Raw genomic sequence first — 16,362 nt, forward strand, 5'->3', positions numbered from 1 at the left:
TAGTTCGAGACAACGCCTTTGTCTCCTTTTTTGAAAACGGGAATGATATGATTTTTTCCATAAATCCGGAAAAGTTCCTGAATGAAGAGAAATAATGAATAGCATTCCCAAGTAACAATTGAAGTTTTATAGCACGCTACAAGTGCAATATAAGTTTTATGAGAGGCTATCAAACTGCAATAAAACCTCAATTGTTACTAGGGTTGATAAAGGAACCAGGAAACTATTAGCACAATAAATACCGTTATTTAAACAAAAAGAGGCATAAACCAGATATTTCGCCTTGTCTTAGTTCCAATACTCTACTGCAACTTTAGTTATTTTCTTTTGAAAACGGTTTGTCTACGGAAGCGTTCCAGCTGATAACTTCAATAACTCGTTAAAAATTGACCACTAAACCGATCAGTAGCTACATCAGTATACATTGAGGAAACGAAGAAGCTACTCACTTAACAGTGTTGGGAAAAATTCCAAACAAACCGTGACTCGTCGAGAACGAATGTTAACATTTTATGAAACAGAAAAGTTTTCTCTTTCGTCTTTTGCTGTGATTTATAATTGATGAGTAATGGTTTGTCCGTAATTTGAAGTGTGAATTTTGGCAGTATGCTTATTGGACCTTTTCAAAAAATACGCGAGATTTGAACAACTGTTTCAAAATGACGAGTAGTCGTATAATTTGGAACTGTCAAAAATACATTTGCATGAAGGTGTTCCCAAGGCGATGTTTTAGTTATCTATTCTCTATTATCTCTATTATTGTTTGCTCGATTTGGTTATTGTTTTTCCGGCTGTCAGTCGTTATACATACTAATGAAAAATATTTAAAGCAGTGTTCTATTCGTGTTTCAAATTGTGTGAAGTTTAAAACAGAATAGACGAGGTGTTCTCAATCGGTTTCAAAAAAGTGCTCGAAAAATTAAACTGCAAAATTGAACAGCCCAAATAGAATTGCGATTAGCCTTATAGCAACACACGTGTTGCCATACAATGCCGAGGAATATGTTTCCAACCAGGCTATTTTTCTCTCATTCCAGAGATATTCTAGTTTTCGAAATCGAATTAAAAATGACAGCTGTCAAAACATGCATTCAACGTCAACATGACTCAAAGGAATAGATAATTTAAAAAATTGTCTGTCACTTAATCGAAAACAGCTCAATCAGTGTTAGTCAAAGGATTTGACAGCTACCCAACCGTCAGAAAGTGCACACACACACAACGCATTGATCCAGTCCTGCGAGGAAAAATCCCACCACATCAGTCGAGATGAGCTTTTCTCCGGTTGTTTTGTTTTCCGCTTCAGCCCTCTCGGGTTGTTCGCTGTATACTCGGTACTGAAGTGGGCGAGCTTTTCCTCCCTTCATACATCATCGTAGTACACCGAGAGGCGAACGAGTTTCCCACATTCAGCAGGCAGTAGTAGTTAGTCAATGGGTGGGTGGGCGTACGGCCGGTTGGGTGGCATTAGTAGTGAAAGTGAAAATACTTTCTCTCGGGCCGTATCACTCACTCACGGTTGGATTGAGACGCTAGGGTAGGGGAGGTGCCAGGCGAAAAACTAAGAGAAAAGTGAAAATCCTTCCATTTGGGAAAGTTACCCCGTCCGCCGTGACCGTGGTGCTATACAGGCCACGACGTGAACGGATCGGAGCAGCAAAACGGATCAATATGGCTAGACTAATACACAACTACGACGACGTCGTCCACCATCTCCCGGATGGTAGTACAGGCGTGTGTGTGTTCGGGAATCGGTACTTTCTGCTACTATACTACCGATACTACTGCTGGTGCTGGATGGCACCGTTCTGAGAGACAGAGAGGCAACCAATGGAAAGAGTAAGCATGATGCATCGACAAAATTTTCTGAAGGTATTTAAGTTATTATGATGGCAGGATTCGCGCGCTGGCGGGGGCGCTGATGCATATAGACATCGGATAGTTATTGCTAGTATTGTTATTGGATTGGAGAAGCGTCAACGCGTGTCGAGGGTTCCCCTGGAAGCCAAGCTTAATGGAAGCAACTTTTCGATGCTGATGATGCCGAGAGCTGACAATGATTGACTGAATAATCGTTTTGTCCCATCAAACTAATAGCTGTGGGATCCTGCTCAACTTAACGCGGGACGAGTTGGGTTGAGTAATTGGTCGATTGATGCTAAGTTGACGGATTTACGACGAACGGAAGGATCGGATCGATTTGTCGGAGGAAGGAGATGGTGACTAAGTGATGTATTTGAGGGTTGAGCGATTGGTACTTTGATGGTTGGAAGATGATTCGATCGTCATTATAATAAAAGACGTGGTACTTAGCGAAGAGCGTCATATAGAAATCGCAATTTATTACATCACACATTAACAAAAAACGAGCATTGCCTGACCTGTAGAATGCATCTCATTCGATAGCTGACATGACCGTCGTCAAAGACAGCGTTGCCAATGTTCCAGATTTATCAGGAATCTTCCAGATTTTTCCTAACTGAACAGACATTTGTTCAAGCCAGACATTTTGCCAGATCTTTTTAAATTTTGCCAGATTTTTCCAGATTTTCTGAATTCTACGGTACACTCCAGAGCGAATGCCATTACACCCGATTTATCAGGCACAGCTAGAGTTTTTTAAGCTTCTAGTAAAAATATAAACCTCTTATTTCATCAGATTTTTAAATTATAGAGATTGTTACACACAATTTTTGGAAATCTGTGTCATATTTTCCAAAACAAAAATCGATGAATGTTCTATGAAGACAAAAATGTATGCCAAATTTCGATGACTTTGAGGTAGCTGTCAAGTGACAGATTTTTCCAGACATTTTTATTTGAACTGCCACATTTTCTTTGAAAAATAGTGGCAACACGATTTGACCCAATTTTTATCAGTTTTCAAAAGGCGTGTAATCACTCGTCGTGTCTGTTTCGTTCAGTGCAGGCAAGTGTCAAACGTGATTCGGAATAAAGTTTGAAAGAAATTTTTCCTAAATTAAGTTTTAACAACCAAGGGGAAACCACTGGTTTTACGACCACAGCGGGGCCCGTTGCCAACAAGAACCAGTGAGTGGTACGGCACATCTGTGTTTTATTCGCTAATTTCCTCCTCTTTTCCCATCCGAGCCGTCTCATCTGAGCAAATATAAACATTTGCACCAGTACGCGAGCATAAAAGCTGAAATGTTTCATTTTATGCTGGCCTTGTCCCTTGGCTGCTTACACCGCGCTGTGTTTACACAGTGCATTTTCCGTCAAAGGGAAGGAGAAGGAGCTGTGTGTTCTGCATCGCGTCACAGTCACAGCGCGCGCGGTACTGCGGGTAAAAGTGAGGTTAGATATTAGATTATTTTTATGAGAGCATTGCTGGTTTGTTTTGCGCGCGGATACCCTTCGAGTAACCAGCGAAAGATGCAATTTCCCGACGAGACCCGTTATATGTTGTTGGTTGGTTTTAGCTCCTGGCGGTACCGTGTAATGTGCATAAAATGAACGGTACGATTCTAAATAGGAGGCGATGGCGGCGTGCGGTGGGAACCGAAAAGTCATCGTCTCATAACGATGATGAAACAGATGATGAGAAGCGAGCTGGTTATGGGGCTTTGTTTACGCCACCACCACTTTGCGAGCGGGCAGAATATCCTGCGGAAAATCCTTTCGCTTTCGCTATCGGGATGACGGGAAACACGCTCCGATGCGATGCTGGGAGGGGAAGCGGAGCAGGAATTGAAGTTTGCTTTAATTATTTATTCAGTGTTTAATTAAGCAGACGTTTATGCCAGTTCTTCTGTCTGGTGTTTGCGACTGCCGAGCATTTTGTTTGCCATTTTACTAGGGAGTAAACGAACTCCGGACTGTGAGCAACTTTGAGACGTGTGGCAAGTTCGGGTGGGGCAGGCGATTGTCAGATTCTGAAAGCTTTTATCCAGTGAAGCAAATTGAAATTGGAATGAGAAGCTGAACTGGAAATTAATTAATGTTTGATTTGTTTGCGGGATCTCGCTTTCGGTTTGTGCGTTCTGTTTGAAATTTGATGTGGGGGTGAAAAACCGTGAAATTTGCTGCGGTGGGATTTCACCGTCTGTTGGCCGGGAGAATAGGTATTCAATGGTGCGCGGTAAGAAAAGCAAAAAAAATAAGTTTTCACATTCGAACAAGCAAGCCGAGGGATTTGTGTGGCCGTCGTAGTTTTAGGGAAATTTGTCATCCGCCCAACGAAGTAGAATGAAGAAAATGTGGGGCAAGGCCGCGAGAATGACAGATTGACGCTGTCGGCGAGTTTCCCTCCTTCGATAGGCGATAAATAGTTTGTGTTCGAAAGTGGGAAAAATGAAAAAGCGATCCCTTCGGACGATCGCGCAGTTGTTTTCTTTTCAGCGTCGGTTACAAAGGGCCGAACTTGTCAAAACAACCAAATGAATTGGTAAACAGGTGATGATCAGTGTTGAAACGATTGTTTCAGCGGAAAATTTCAACCAACCAAGCTTACAAATGTAACATACTAGGTTCTTCACTAGCACAGTTTACCTCACTTTTCTTGACAGTTCACTTGTACTGTTTACATGGACGACTAGATTCGCTCAATGCGAATCGCAAAGAAGTCCATGTAAACAGTACAAGCGAACTGTCAAAAATCAATGCACAAGTTCATTTGTGACGTCAGCGTGAAGTATTCAATTGACATTCAGGGAGTGTAACTTTTATCAATTATTTACGTTGAAATTGCAGTCATGGTTAACACAAATGAGGAAGCCATGTCAATATTTGTCGTAGAGGTAATTCTCATTCTGCGAAGAGTAGCACCTAACCTACAATTTAGTATTTCCGTTCCGTTTACATCGCAAGGACGATTTACTCCATCTATAACCAAATTCCGTCCGTCCGGAGGTATTGACTAACCGATTGGTGACAAATAGCTGGTGTGTATTATTCATCAAGGAAACCGCTGCTACCGGCGGGCGGCGTAGTCACTGCTGCCGTATGGGAGGCAAGGCGAAGTAGAAACCGCTGAAGGCAACAGCTAGTCGATGCAAATTTGGCGCGGCACACAGCACGGGCGGCGGCAGCACAAAACAAGTTTCGACATCGATTGCTCCCGAGATCGGCGATGATGGCGGCTGGCGTGATTCGGCATTCGCGGTGTACTTTCCGCTGTTTCGTCATCCATCCTCGGGGTAGACATAGTCGTCAGCCAGTCAGCGATGGTTGAATGCTGCTACCACCAACCACCGGAGCGGATCGAGTGATCTCTGGTGATGATGGGTCGTAGTGGAGTGGTCAGTACTGTGTGGGGCGGCCGCCAGTAGCCGCGGTGTGATATAAAGTGATGATTTTCTCACCTATACTTCCTTTGCGACGGCAGCGACGAATGAGTGGTGCAGCAAACGTTTGGGGAAAACAAAGGGATACGAAAAAAGAGTCGACCGAAATCACGACTGACCAGCTGTTCGTCTGGGACTGCGAGTGGGATCGGACGGGGGAAACGTCTGATTAAATTACATCAAAAACGTTGCTGATGAATATGAATGCAAAACAAACCGAAAAACTGTGAGTGTTGCCCGGTATTGGTATGATGATCGTGCTGATGAAGAACAGGCAGGCGGGCAGCGGTGGGTTTGGAGTATACGAATGCGAAGAAAACAACAGTCAGTCATCGAAGTTGGCCGAGAAGCCGAGCAGCGCCGCGTTCGTTGAATTGACAGCGACGCGGCGGCTGTGTGGTAGCCGGTGCAGTGAGTGTGTATGTGCAAGGGGAGCAGCAGTATCAGCAGCAGCAGCCGCCGCCGCCGTCGTCGGCTCCACTGCATACACAACAGCCGCGAGTTCGAGCCTACAAAGTGGGTCAAGGCTTATTGTATTACAGCAAGATATACATAAATAATAGCAGTGAGAGAGAAAGATAGTGGTGGAGCGATCGAGGGGAACGTGTGGAACAGGTTAGCGAGGCGGTTGAATAGTAATAATAGCATTGAATAGCGACGAGAGCGCTTCGACAAATGGTAAGTTCGGCCCGGATCGATCGGTTGGTGTCGGATTGCGGCTGTGCTTTCTTTTCCGCATGATCGAAGTGACACTCTCTGTCAATGAGACACGTCAATCCAAAATGTCACATAGTCAGTTCTTGGGCATTGTCATTTGCGCAGCTTGGCGACACTGATTTTTATTTAATTCACAGAAATGAGGATAAACCGGCGATTGCAGAGAAGGAAAAAGCAGCAGCGATTTATGATTTGTTGCATCCATTACGATAATGGGAATGATTCTTTTTTTTGCGAGCGATGCAAGCCGTGCTGCCTTCGTCGAGTCGAGTGAGAGGAAAAATCCAATCTAATGCATCCGGAGAGTGCACATGAAAAAAAAAATCCAACCCGTGTGTCAGCTAGGTCTAGAGGCGGCAAAGAAGCTTGAAGTAGCATTAAATTATATGTTTTCACTTCTACGGTTTTATTTTGCCGACGACCGGAGATGGCGACGATAGCTGACTCGGAAGCGAAAAGGAAAGTGGCCCTGTACTGCACTGCGGATGCACCTTGTATGCTCCGAAGCGATACGGAGCGGGGGCAAGTTTCAATGTAAACAAAACTCTAGCGTGGCGACTGTCAAAACATACTTTGACCTACATACGCAAGGGGGGGAACTAGACTGTGACCGCCAACCCGATCTCCGATAGGCTGCTGATAGTGTACGGGACAAGTAGAAGAAAATTTCTGGACAGTCTAAAAGAGAGCTCCTCTCCCCAGCTCTCATTTTTAGCGAGACGAGCGAAATTCTCCCCAGGTTTTGGGCAGTCATAAAAATGTTATAATAATTATGAATTTTTTTTTATTTCCGCGAAGGAGAAAATTGTTTAAAACATTTTTGACGTGAAGAGGACAAAACCTATAACTAAATTAGTTACGGAATTTGCGTTTCGACTTCGTCTCATTAGAATCCGACACTAACTTAGCGACAGGATTTAGCCAGCGCCGGATTGACGCTAGCTCCAAAAAATGAAAACACTATTTGTGTTTCTGAACAACCCGCTAGTTCTGCATGATATCCATGGCGAAACTCTTCGCAGGATTTCGGCAGCGCTACAAATTTTTTTGAGGGTCTAGCATGCAGAGCTCGACCAGGATGTCTTCCGTGAGAATTCGATCAGCGAGCACTTCTTCGAATTTACACACACGCGGTTTTATTTACAGCACAATCAGCGAAGTTTTCATGAAGATGTTGGAGAAATCATCAACGCGTGAGACAAAATATTTGAGGATCGTCTAAGGCAGAACGACGGGGAGTGTTCAGCACAAAATAGATGTCATTGAAGTAAGACAGAAACATCAATGGTCCCAGGTAGCTTCCCTGAGTTATTCCTGACGTAGAAGTAAATGTGAGTGCCTGACAATCTCCAATGACATCTATTACTCTAGCTTTGAGCTAGGAACGAAAGAAATGCACAAAGTATCGTTTATTCTCTCCGCTATAGAGATTATTATATCGTGGCTTATTCTATCAAAAGCGGCAGATAGGTCAGTGTAAATAATATCAGTTAAGGACGTACCTTCCCGGTTAAGTAGGATATGTAGCATATCAGACTCGGCGGGTAGGTAACTGTTGAACTTTTTACCACATTTAAAACTAAATGCAATTACCCCTTCGTGTTTTTCAATTGCCATCCGTAGCTGAAATTTAACATTTAAAGGGAGGTTTACACTAAAAATTTTCAAAAATTGGATAATTTTTTTTTGGATTTCTTGAAAGGTGTAAAAGTCTACTATATTGTGTCAACGGGTGTTTCGTTCCGCGCATCAAAAAAATTTTACAGGTCATTGTTTGAAGCGTAGAAACCTTTTCATGGTACTATGAACTTTCCCAGAATGCTTCGCATTGCACTATACATGTGCACAGGACTTGAAAACGTATTTCACGGCATCGCAGACTAATCGTGTGTTATCAAAAAACCACAAAAAACGAAGTTAAACAATAAAATTGGTCAACATTGTTAGTCACATTTTAGTCAACCATATTGAAATCGCCATTTTAATTTTTTATGATTTTGATACATATTCGTACTTATAAATCACAAAACCTTTTTTTTCTCAATTTTGGCTAAAATACCATTGATGTTTTAGTGGAGGGTTCGTCATATTTGATCGGTCATTTTGAATTTCGGAAAACTGACTTCAAATTCGGAATCAGCAATGTCCAAAACCCATAATTTCATATAATTGTAACATAATATTGACATTCTATCATGAATTCATCGAAAGTTTTCTCAAAACTTTAAACGCGTTTATCTCTAAGCATGATTTTTCAAAACTTCATGCAATCTCATTTGAGAAAGGTTCAATTTAAAGACTTCATCTTTTGACCTCTCGAAAGAAAACCTTTTTCAAAAACTGAAACTGACCTATAAAATTTATATATTCGTTGGGTTCACTATTTTTAGAGAAGCCTTAATGTGGAAAAAGGGTTAAAAATCTATCTCAAAGTTTGAGATCCCACCATTACGTAAAATTTTAGGTTTTCTACTTGTTCTTAGGTCATTCCTTCACTAAATTTAGTTTACTTTAGAGCCTCATTGTTAGTTCTGTGTTTCAAACCGATCATGAGGCAGCAGGCTGTACACAGTTTTGGGAATCCACATGCACCAAACCTTAGACAGAACGTCGCCACGGGCGTCATTTTGTGTTTTTCGTCTTGAAAAAATTTGAAAAATGATGTCGAAAATATAAGTTTTTTAATCTTAAAATTGTTTTCTTCTATGGTTTTTCATTGGCCCATAAAGAAATTCAAAATATTGCTTACTTTTTAATCATTTGAAGTCTCTTTCCAGTTATCTTAATAGCTCGCGAATTGTTTCGTTCGGAATTCTCGTTCTGGAGACATGGATTAATGAGTCCTATATAAACCAATACCATGAAAAAGATGACTAACTGTGACTGACATTGTGATTTCAATTGGAACGTTCTCATCATAGAGCAAATATGGGCAGCTGAAATCTTTGCTAAATGTATAAAGAAACATTAACGTGTGTTCAATAAAAAATGAGAATGATTGCAATACCATTCTGTAATTAAAGTAAAGAGGGTAATTTTTTTCTCTTCAAGAGAATTACTCTATGGACTCCCTAGAAATGTTGGCATCTTTCCTTGAAATGTGGCATGTTTCTTTTTGCTAGAGTGCTGTCAATTCAATCGAAGATGGTGTCGAAACAGCAAGCACTCCGCGAGCGTATTGTACGGTTTACGAAACGCATGGTCATGGCATGGAAAAAAGTTTACGGTAGACCACTTTCGAGACGAAAACGTGCCCGTGAGTACAGATTACCGGATCCTGGCATCCCTGAGCGTGGAGCGGAAGGCTGGTACCGGCAGTCCGCCGAAGATAATGAAGAAGAAGAGGAAGAAGGAAGCATTGAAAACTCGGTTAAAAACTTTTGGAAATTACGCCCCTTTCAAGCCCCCCAGGCTTATGAATTCCGCGCATAATTGGCACAGAAGGTAATATGCACTGATGAAAATTGACCGAATTAATACTATCGGTATGGCCGAGTTAATACTATCGCCTTACTTGTTTTCCCCTTTTTTATATCCCCCATAAGCTGTCTCTTTCTTCACACTCTTAACTTTTCTTTTTTTTTTTTTTTTTATTTCATGGACTTGTTGACTTTTCTCGGTGAAAATGAAAACTCCAAATTTTCCCATTACCACACGTAACGTTTCGGCTTACTGCTCTTCAGCCATCGTCGGACGCCTACAAACATTTATTTAGCATTAACGTTAACATCAATTTGTTCACAAAAAATTACAAAGCTAGCATTCACAAATTAAACACAATTTACAATTAACTCACATAAACTTATATCACGCATCTCCATTCACTCTCGTTCACTCTCCACCGCTAGGCGGGCGATCACTCTTCGACTGTCTGCGTTCCTCGCTATTCAAACACTGTCGAAGCTTGGTGACCAGACCGTCGTATGTTGTGCAGAACGTTCCACATTCTCTTTGTAGGTTCACCGTTTTTTCCTCGCCGAGAATTTTGATGTGAAACATCTCTGCAGTTAGTCTGCTCTCCTGGTTTTCGATTCGTTCCAGTATCCGGGTGTTGTCGAAATCGAAGATGTGTCCTTCTTGCAATGTGTGTTGGGCTAAACCAGTTCTCGCATCTTTTTTCTTCGCGTCGTTCTTGTGTTCCGCTACTCTCGTTTCCAGCCTTCTCCCCGTTTGTCCTACATACGTTTTGCCATTGCCTGTTCCACACGGAATCGAATACACCACGTTATTCTGTTCCCCTGGTGGGATCGGGTCTTTCAGTTTGGAGAAAATTCTGTTTTTTATTTTATCTTTTGGCTTGAAAGCAAGTTTTGTATCGTGTTTTCTCAGAATTTTTTCTAGTTTTTCACTGAGTCCCGGGACGTATGGCACAGCTACATATGCTATTTCAGCAGTCGCATCTTTATTCTGCTGTAGGCCATTATAGTGTTTATGGACCCGATCTTTCAGAATTTTGCGAACAAACCAGTAGGGGTAATGGTTTATTCGCAATATCTTTTTGGCTGTTTCGATTGCCGCTGGTCGGTTTTTACAGTCGGAGAGCTTAACTGCTCGATCTACGAGTGCAATTGCCGTGTTGCATTTATGCGAATAGGGACTCTCTGAATTGAAATCCAGATATCTACCATCCGCTTGTTTGGGTAGCCAAACTCTTTCGATGCGATCATGGTTTCTGGTTAGCATCATGTCAAGAAATCTCGATTTCCCGTTGTCCTCCTCTTCAATGGTGAACTGGAATTTACTGTGGAAATTATTGAACGAGTCTAAGATTTCTTGAATGTGCTCCCTTTTGCCCACACAGAAGCAATCGTCTACGTACCGACGGTACATCATTAGAGGTATTTGTTTTCTCTCTAATGATGCTATGCACTTCTGTTCCAATCGCTCCATCACCACATTCGCAATGACTGGTGAGAGTGGAGAGCCCATAGGGACGCCGAAAGTTTGTGCATATATTACACCCCGATGTACGAAAAACGTCGATTCCAACACAAGCTTGACCGCCTCCATGAAACTGTGTTGATCGATGCTTGTGTGTTTCTCCACCTCTTCCCATCTCTCGTTCAAGCAGTCCAGGGCAAAATTAACTTTTCTCTTTGTGCCGGGTTCTAGACCCGTGCATAAAAGAAATAAAAAACACAGCCGGTGGTAAAATGGTGGTGGAGCAAGATTCGTTTTCCTCTTGAAAATTATACAAATTGAACTCAGTTGGAGCGTCAGCGGATCTTCTTTCGAAGCAAAGATGATTTGCTAAGTATTCTAAAGATTCTGAAAGAACTGACGAAAAAATATCTCGAAAATGTGCCGATATCTCGAAAATTTGCCAAATAAGCTCAGCATTGTAACATCCTAATATCAAACAAATGACATAACTGTTGACAAGTATTTTATTAAAGGACTGTCACGTATATATACCCGCCCACAAAGTTGAGATCGACGGCGTGACAACCGGTTTGAGTTTGTCAGGCGTAAATCTGCTGAAGCATGGGGTTAGCTGTTTCAAGGACCCCTCTTATCCAGTGAGCGAAGATTTTGAATGGCAAAGGCTCGGTGTGGCAATCGCGCAGTGAATCTGGGCAAACAGTACAAGACGCTCTAAGCACTCTTTTGCAGAAAAAAACAGAAAGAAAGTTACACTATTCACCACAACAAAATATGCTCTCTTGGCTCAGGAAGAGTGCGACTCAGACATCCCCTTGTAGGGTCATCTGTTATTGCACCCAAAAATTATAGACAGATAAGATTCTTTGATAAAAAGTCTAAGGATCTTAGCGATTCCAATTCAAATAAGGAGCTTCCAGCGCTTCCAGGAATATCAAGAATCTCAAGCGGCTCAACCTTTCTACAAAAGATTACATTTAGTGCAGGACTACGCACGCCCACCTTCGGCACCGGGCCCTTTGATTTACTGCGGAGACTTCAATTCTCGCGGTACGCGGCATGGACTTGTCTTCTCTTTTTTTAATTTAGATTATAGATGTTGTTAACCTTACGGTTATTCGCACCTTTTTCCGGTTAAAACAATCTCAGTAGAAAAATCTCTAACTCCAAGTGCGGGGAGGGGAATCAAACCCAGGTGGGCTACGTACAAGACAATCGATTTACCAACTAGGCTATGCTCGCCTTCCTGTTTTCTCGATGAAGTTTAGTAGGCGGCCTGTTTTACTGACCTTGAATGTGGTCTGTCCAATTTATGTTTCTATGAAATTGCGAAAACAAGCGATAAATCTTGAGAAACATATGATTACGCTTTAAAAACCAACTGTCACAATTCTCTATGAAAGGGAATTCCGGACAAACCATTACTGGCCAAACACAGTTCATAGCAGTTAATGAAAGTATTTTTGTACGGTTCAGACATGAGCGGGTGTAGGGACTTCACGATCGCGTGTATCATCGCGAAAAGCTCCAGTATTTTATAACCGCGTGTCCATTCGCATATTCGCGTGTAGCTGATGGGTTGGATGACCACGTGGGGACCGTGAATCTGATACTTAATCACGGTGTACGGTTTCGATGTTAGAAGGGATTGAGTTCTACCATATCACCAGAGTTCCCGGCACGTCGCTATGGAACGTGTTGTCTAGTGGATATGAACCGCATTTTTTATTTGGAAAGATTTTTTACTCCTTTTTATCTCCTCTAAATATTCCGATTGTTCACAAAAACGACTAAAGGGTGTCCCACATAAAATTGCATTACGGACAAAAACGTTGTGGAACCCATAACCCATTGTGTGTTTTCTCTTGAAAATTTGGGTAGAAGTAGTAAAGAGTGTATTGTTGTTTACACTGTATTTTTATCGCTTCGAAAATTGGAAAAAATGGCGTCACCCGAAAAGCAACGTCGCGAATTGACATCGAAAAACAACTCAGAATAGTGCAGTCAACGGTGAGTCGTGTGATTGAACGTTACTATCAAACTCTGAGCATCGAACGGAAGGAGAAATGCGGTCAAAATGAATGTTCAATTAGTGGATCAAAAGCGTGTAGTGCAAACGTTTAAGCGGAATCCCAATGCTTCGGTTAGGGATGTGGCCAAAAAGTTGAATCTGTCCAAGCCTTTCGAGACAAGGACCGGGAGGGACTGCAAACGTACAAATTGCAAAAGGCTCCAAATCGTGACGCGGTGAAATACGGTGGGAAAGTCACGGGCCCGGAAGCTGTACATCCAGATGCTGATGAGGCCTCATTATCTCATCATGGAAGATGAGATTTACGTCAAGGTTGACTTCCAGCCACTTTCGGAGCTACTGTTCTTCACCGTCCAGCACATGTTCGATGTTCCGGAGGACGTAATGAAGCAGAAACTTTCAAAGTTTGCCAATAAATACATGAATTGGCAAGCAATCTCCTAATGTGGCAAACGGAATGTGCCGTTTGTGACTACCGGGACTGTAAACGGGGAGATCTACCTAAAGAAGTGTCTACAGAAGCGTCTGCTTTCTTTGTTGAAACAACACGTGGGGGCCCCACGATCTTCTGATCGGATCTAGCTTCGTGCCACTATTCAAATGTTGTCCTGGAGTGGTACGAAGCCAATCCATTTTCGTACCCAAGGACATGAACCCCCGTAACACACCGGAACTAAGGTCCATCGAAAAAAATGCTGCAGAATTATGAAGCATCCCAATGAGATGAAATCTGAAGAAGACATGAAGAAAAAGTGGGTTTCCGTACAGAAGAAGCTGCATTGTTGGTATTGAAGTTGAATGAAATAACTATGTCTAAACCTTACTAACGGGATATATTTTATTGTCTGATAGGTTGAAAAGAATCGGTCCGCTAGGTAATTTTTTAAAGCGTTTTTTTCCGTGATGCAATTTGATGTGGGACACCCTTTATTTAGGAAATGACGTAAAATAAATCCACCAAATCATAATCTCGAACAACACTCGACAACAATGAAACTATCGAGTAATTACGGTTGACTCGAGTCGTTTTCGAGTTCGATTGTTTTGGTTCCATAATGCCATAACTCTTCTCGATAATCTAGTACTACTTCGAGTGAACTCGAACGATGATTCCCCTACCAAAATGAACCAGGTGCCATTCGCGATTAAGCTACTTTAGAAACAACCCCCCGCAATTAATCACGTAGGTTGATTTTCGCGACAGCTTGTTCCTGTTTACGACCGGATAGGATAAAGAGCGTCACTTTCGGAAATATTTTGACTTTTCGCGGTAGCGTCGCTCGACAGTCGCTCATCAAACTCGGCGAACGTTGAACCCTGAACAATAGCCGGCAAATCGCAACAGCAGTTCTTCGCTATTTGACAGTGTTTTGTAAACGTTCTTAACGACTGCAATTATTCCCTTCTCTTCCCCATTGACTCGGTGGGGTACGTTCGCCAATCCGCCGTCGCACCGGTGCGGTGCACAGTGTCTAAGTCGTTCAACTCACTGTAGAATGCGGGCAGGCGGCAAGTCCCGCATCTAGTCGGATGTCGTCAACGCCATTGTTGCACTTTAATAAACCCGTCGTCAGTCAGCTGCGGCTCGAACCGGTGAGTAATAAAATTAATTTTCCTCACTCACTCACTTCAGCATCTGGTCCGAGCGCCGAGAGTACTTGTTTTGAAACTGCAATCGACATGGCCGGGCAGGGAAGGGGGTGGTGCAAAAAACTAGTGCCAGTGTGGAGGAAGTGATTTTTAGAATTTTGTCCCACTTGAGCTCGGCAAGTGTCAACGGACTGCCCAAATGGATCTTTGTTGGTGCAACAAAGATGGGGGTACTGCACCGTACGAACGCGACCCAGATCCGGCTGATGAGTCGAGTGCTTACACTGGCTAGTTAGCTGACTGGGATTTCCACCCTACAGCAACTGCTTCACAGAACGGGTCAAGATTGTTTGAATTACTAATTCATTGACCCTGAGAATGTGTAGGCTCTCAGACATCAGTGTATGATTACACGCAACGCAACAGTTACCGCCGCCCCGGCGGGTTGTCGGTGTTTCACACTACGGCGATACGGGTACGGATGTGAAGATAGCGATTGACATACTTTGCGGCGCCATCTGTCTTGCGTCGCTAGAAACTTGTCCGTACACGCAGAATGTCACTTTCGTCGTTCGTGAAAGTGAAATTTTTGCTGCCAAACCTCCTGCGGGCACACGTGATGTGCCCCTCTCGGATGCTCGTTGCGCTCGACTGCAGCGGGTAAAAATCTAATAAAATATGCAGTGCTAACTTTCGCGTCGTCCCTCGGTGCAATTGCAATGGCTTCCTGGCCTGTTGCCGCCGCCCCATTCGAGATACACCGCACCGAGCTGCACGAGCTGCCGTGAGGATATGCATATGGCGGCGCAGCAAAAAACACCCGACAATCGTGCGCGTTTATTTTTAATGCAACTAATGCATCATGTCCTACTTACCTCATTTTATTTACTATTTTATTCACTAAAATCGCTTCCCTCGGTTTTCGTGCCGTCGTCGTGTATATCTACGAAGTGCAAGTGCGCGCTACACTGCAGCTGTTTGGGCAATGAATGTACGCTCACAAGTTTATGCAGGTCGCGTCCGAAATGTCTCGAACTTTCCAGCAGTGGAGGAGGACAGCGGTGACCTCCAAAAGCGGATGACATTTCGTAAATCGGCCCCGTTCACACAGGATGTGTCGTTTTTAATCGTGCAATCATTCCCCCTTCGCATTTAAATTTGGGCGGAGAAATGAATGGACCTCTTCCGATGGCTAAACATATGAAAGAGAAAAAAACCCAAGATCGAATCTGACTGTGTAGCCATTTCATTCATTTGGCAGTTACGTCACGTCCGAACTTGCCGCGAAGAGATACACGCGCACGTGAGTGAAAAAGAAGAAAAAATGTCGAAATAACTGCGGCGCGGTTTCTGACGAAGCAGGCCGTAAAAACAAAACCGGGAAAAAAACGGCGACCGCAATGCTATTCACTCTTGAATTATTATGTCAGTCAGTGTTTAGGGCTACGCGGCGAACGCAACCCGATTTCCATTGTTTCCTAACAGCCGCCGCCGAACGAAGATTCATTTGCTTGACAGGGCAACTGACCGCGCTTCGGCGACACTGTCGCTGCGGTAATCCATTTTCGCTTTCATTACGCGATTACCGAATTGTTTTCGTTTCCCCTTCCGCACAACAGCAGCGGGACCCATTCAGAAATGAAACATTTAAATCATTCGCTTGTTCCACTCTCACGATGACTCTCCGCCGCCGTCGTCGCCGTTCACATTCATACACGAAGAAGCGCGATTCACTACCACAACGACGTTGACCCAGAAAGTGGAAATAAATTAAGATATGATCAAGTACCGAGTATGCAACAAAACGCGCATCGTGAAACGCCAGCCGACGACGAC

General features: G+C 43.1%; 1 protein-coding gene across 2 annotated transcripts in view; it reads right to left on the reverse strand.

Moving 5' to 3' along the window:
- Positions 1–16,362, reverse strand: part of LOC131690020 (ecdysone-induced protein 74EF-like) — a 164,415-nt gene that overhangs the window by 9,479 nt on the left and 138,574 nt on the right. The window lies entirely within an intron of this gene.

Source organism: Topomyia yanbarensis, chromosome 3 (genome assembly GCF_030247195.1).
Source record: "Topomyia yanbarensis strain Yona2022 chromosome 3, ASM3024719v1, whole genome shotgun sequence".
NCBI classification, from domain to species: Eukaryota; Metazoa; Arthropoda; class Insecta; order Diptera; family Culicidae; genus Topomyia; species Topomyia yanbarensis.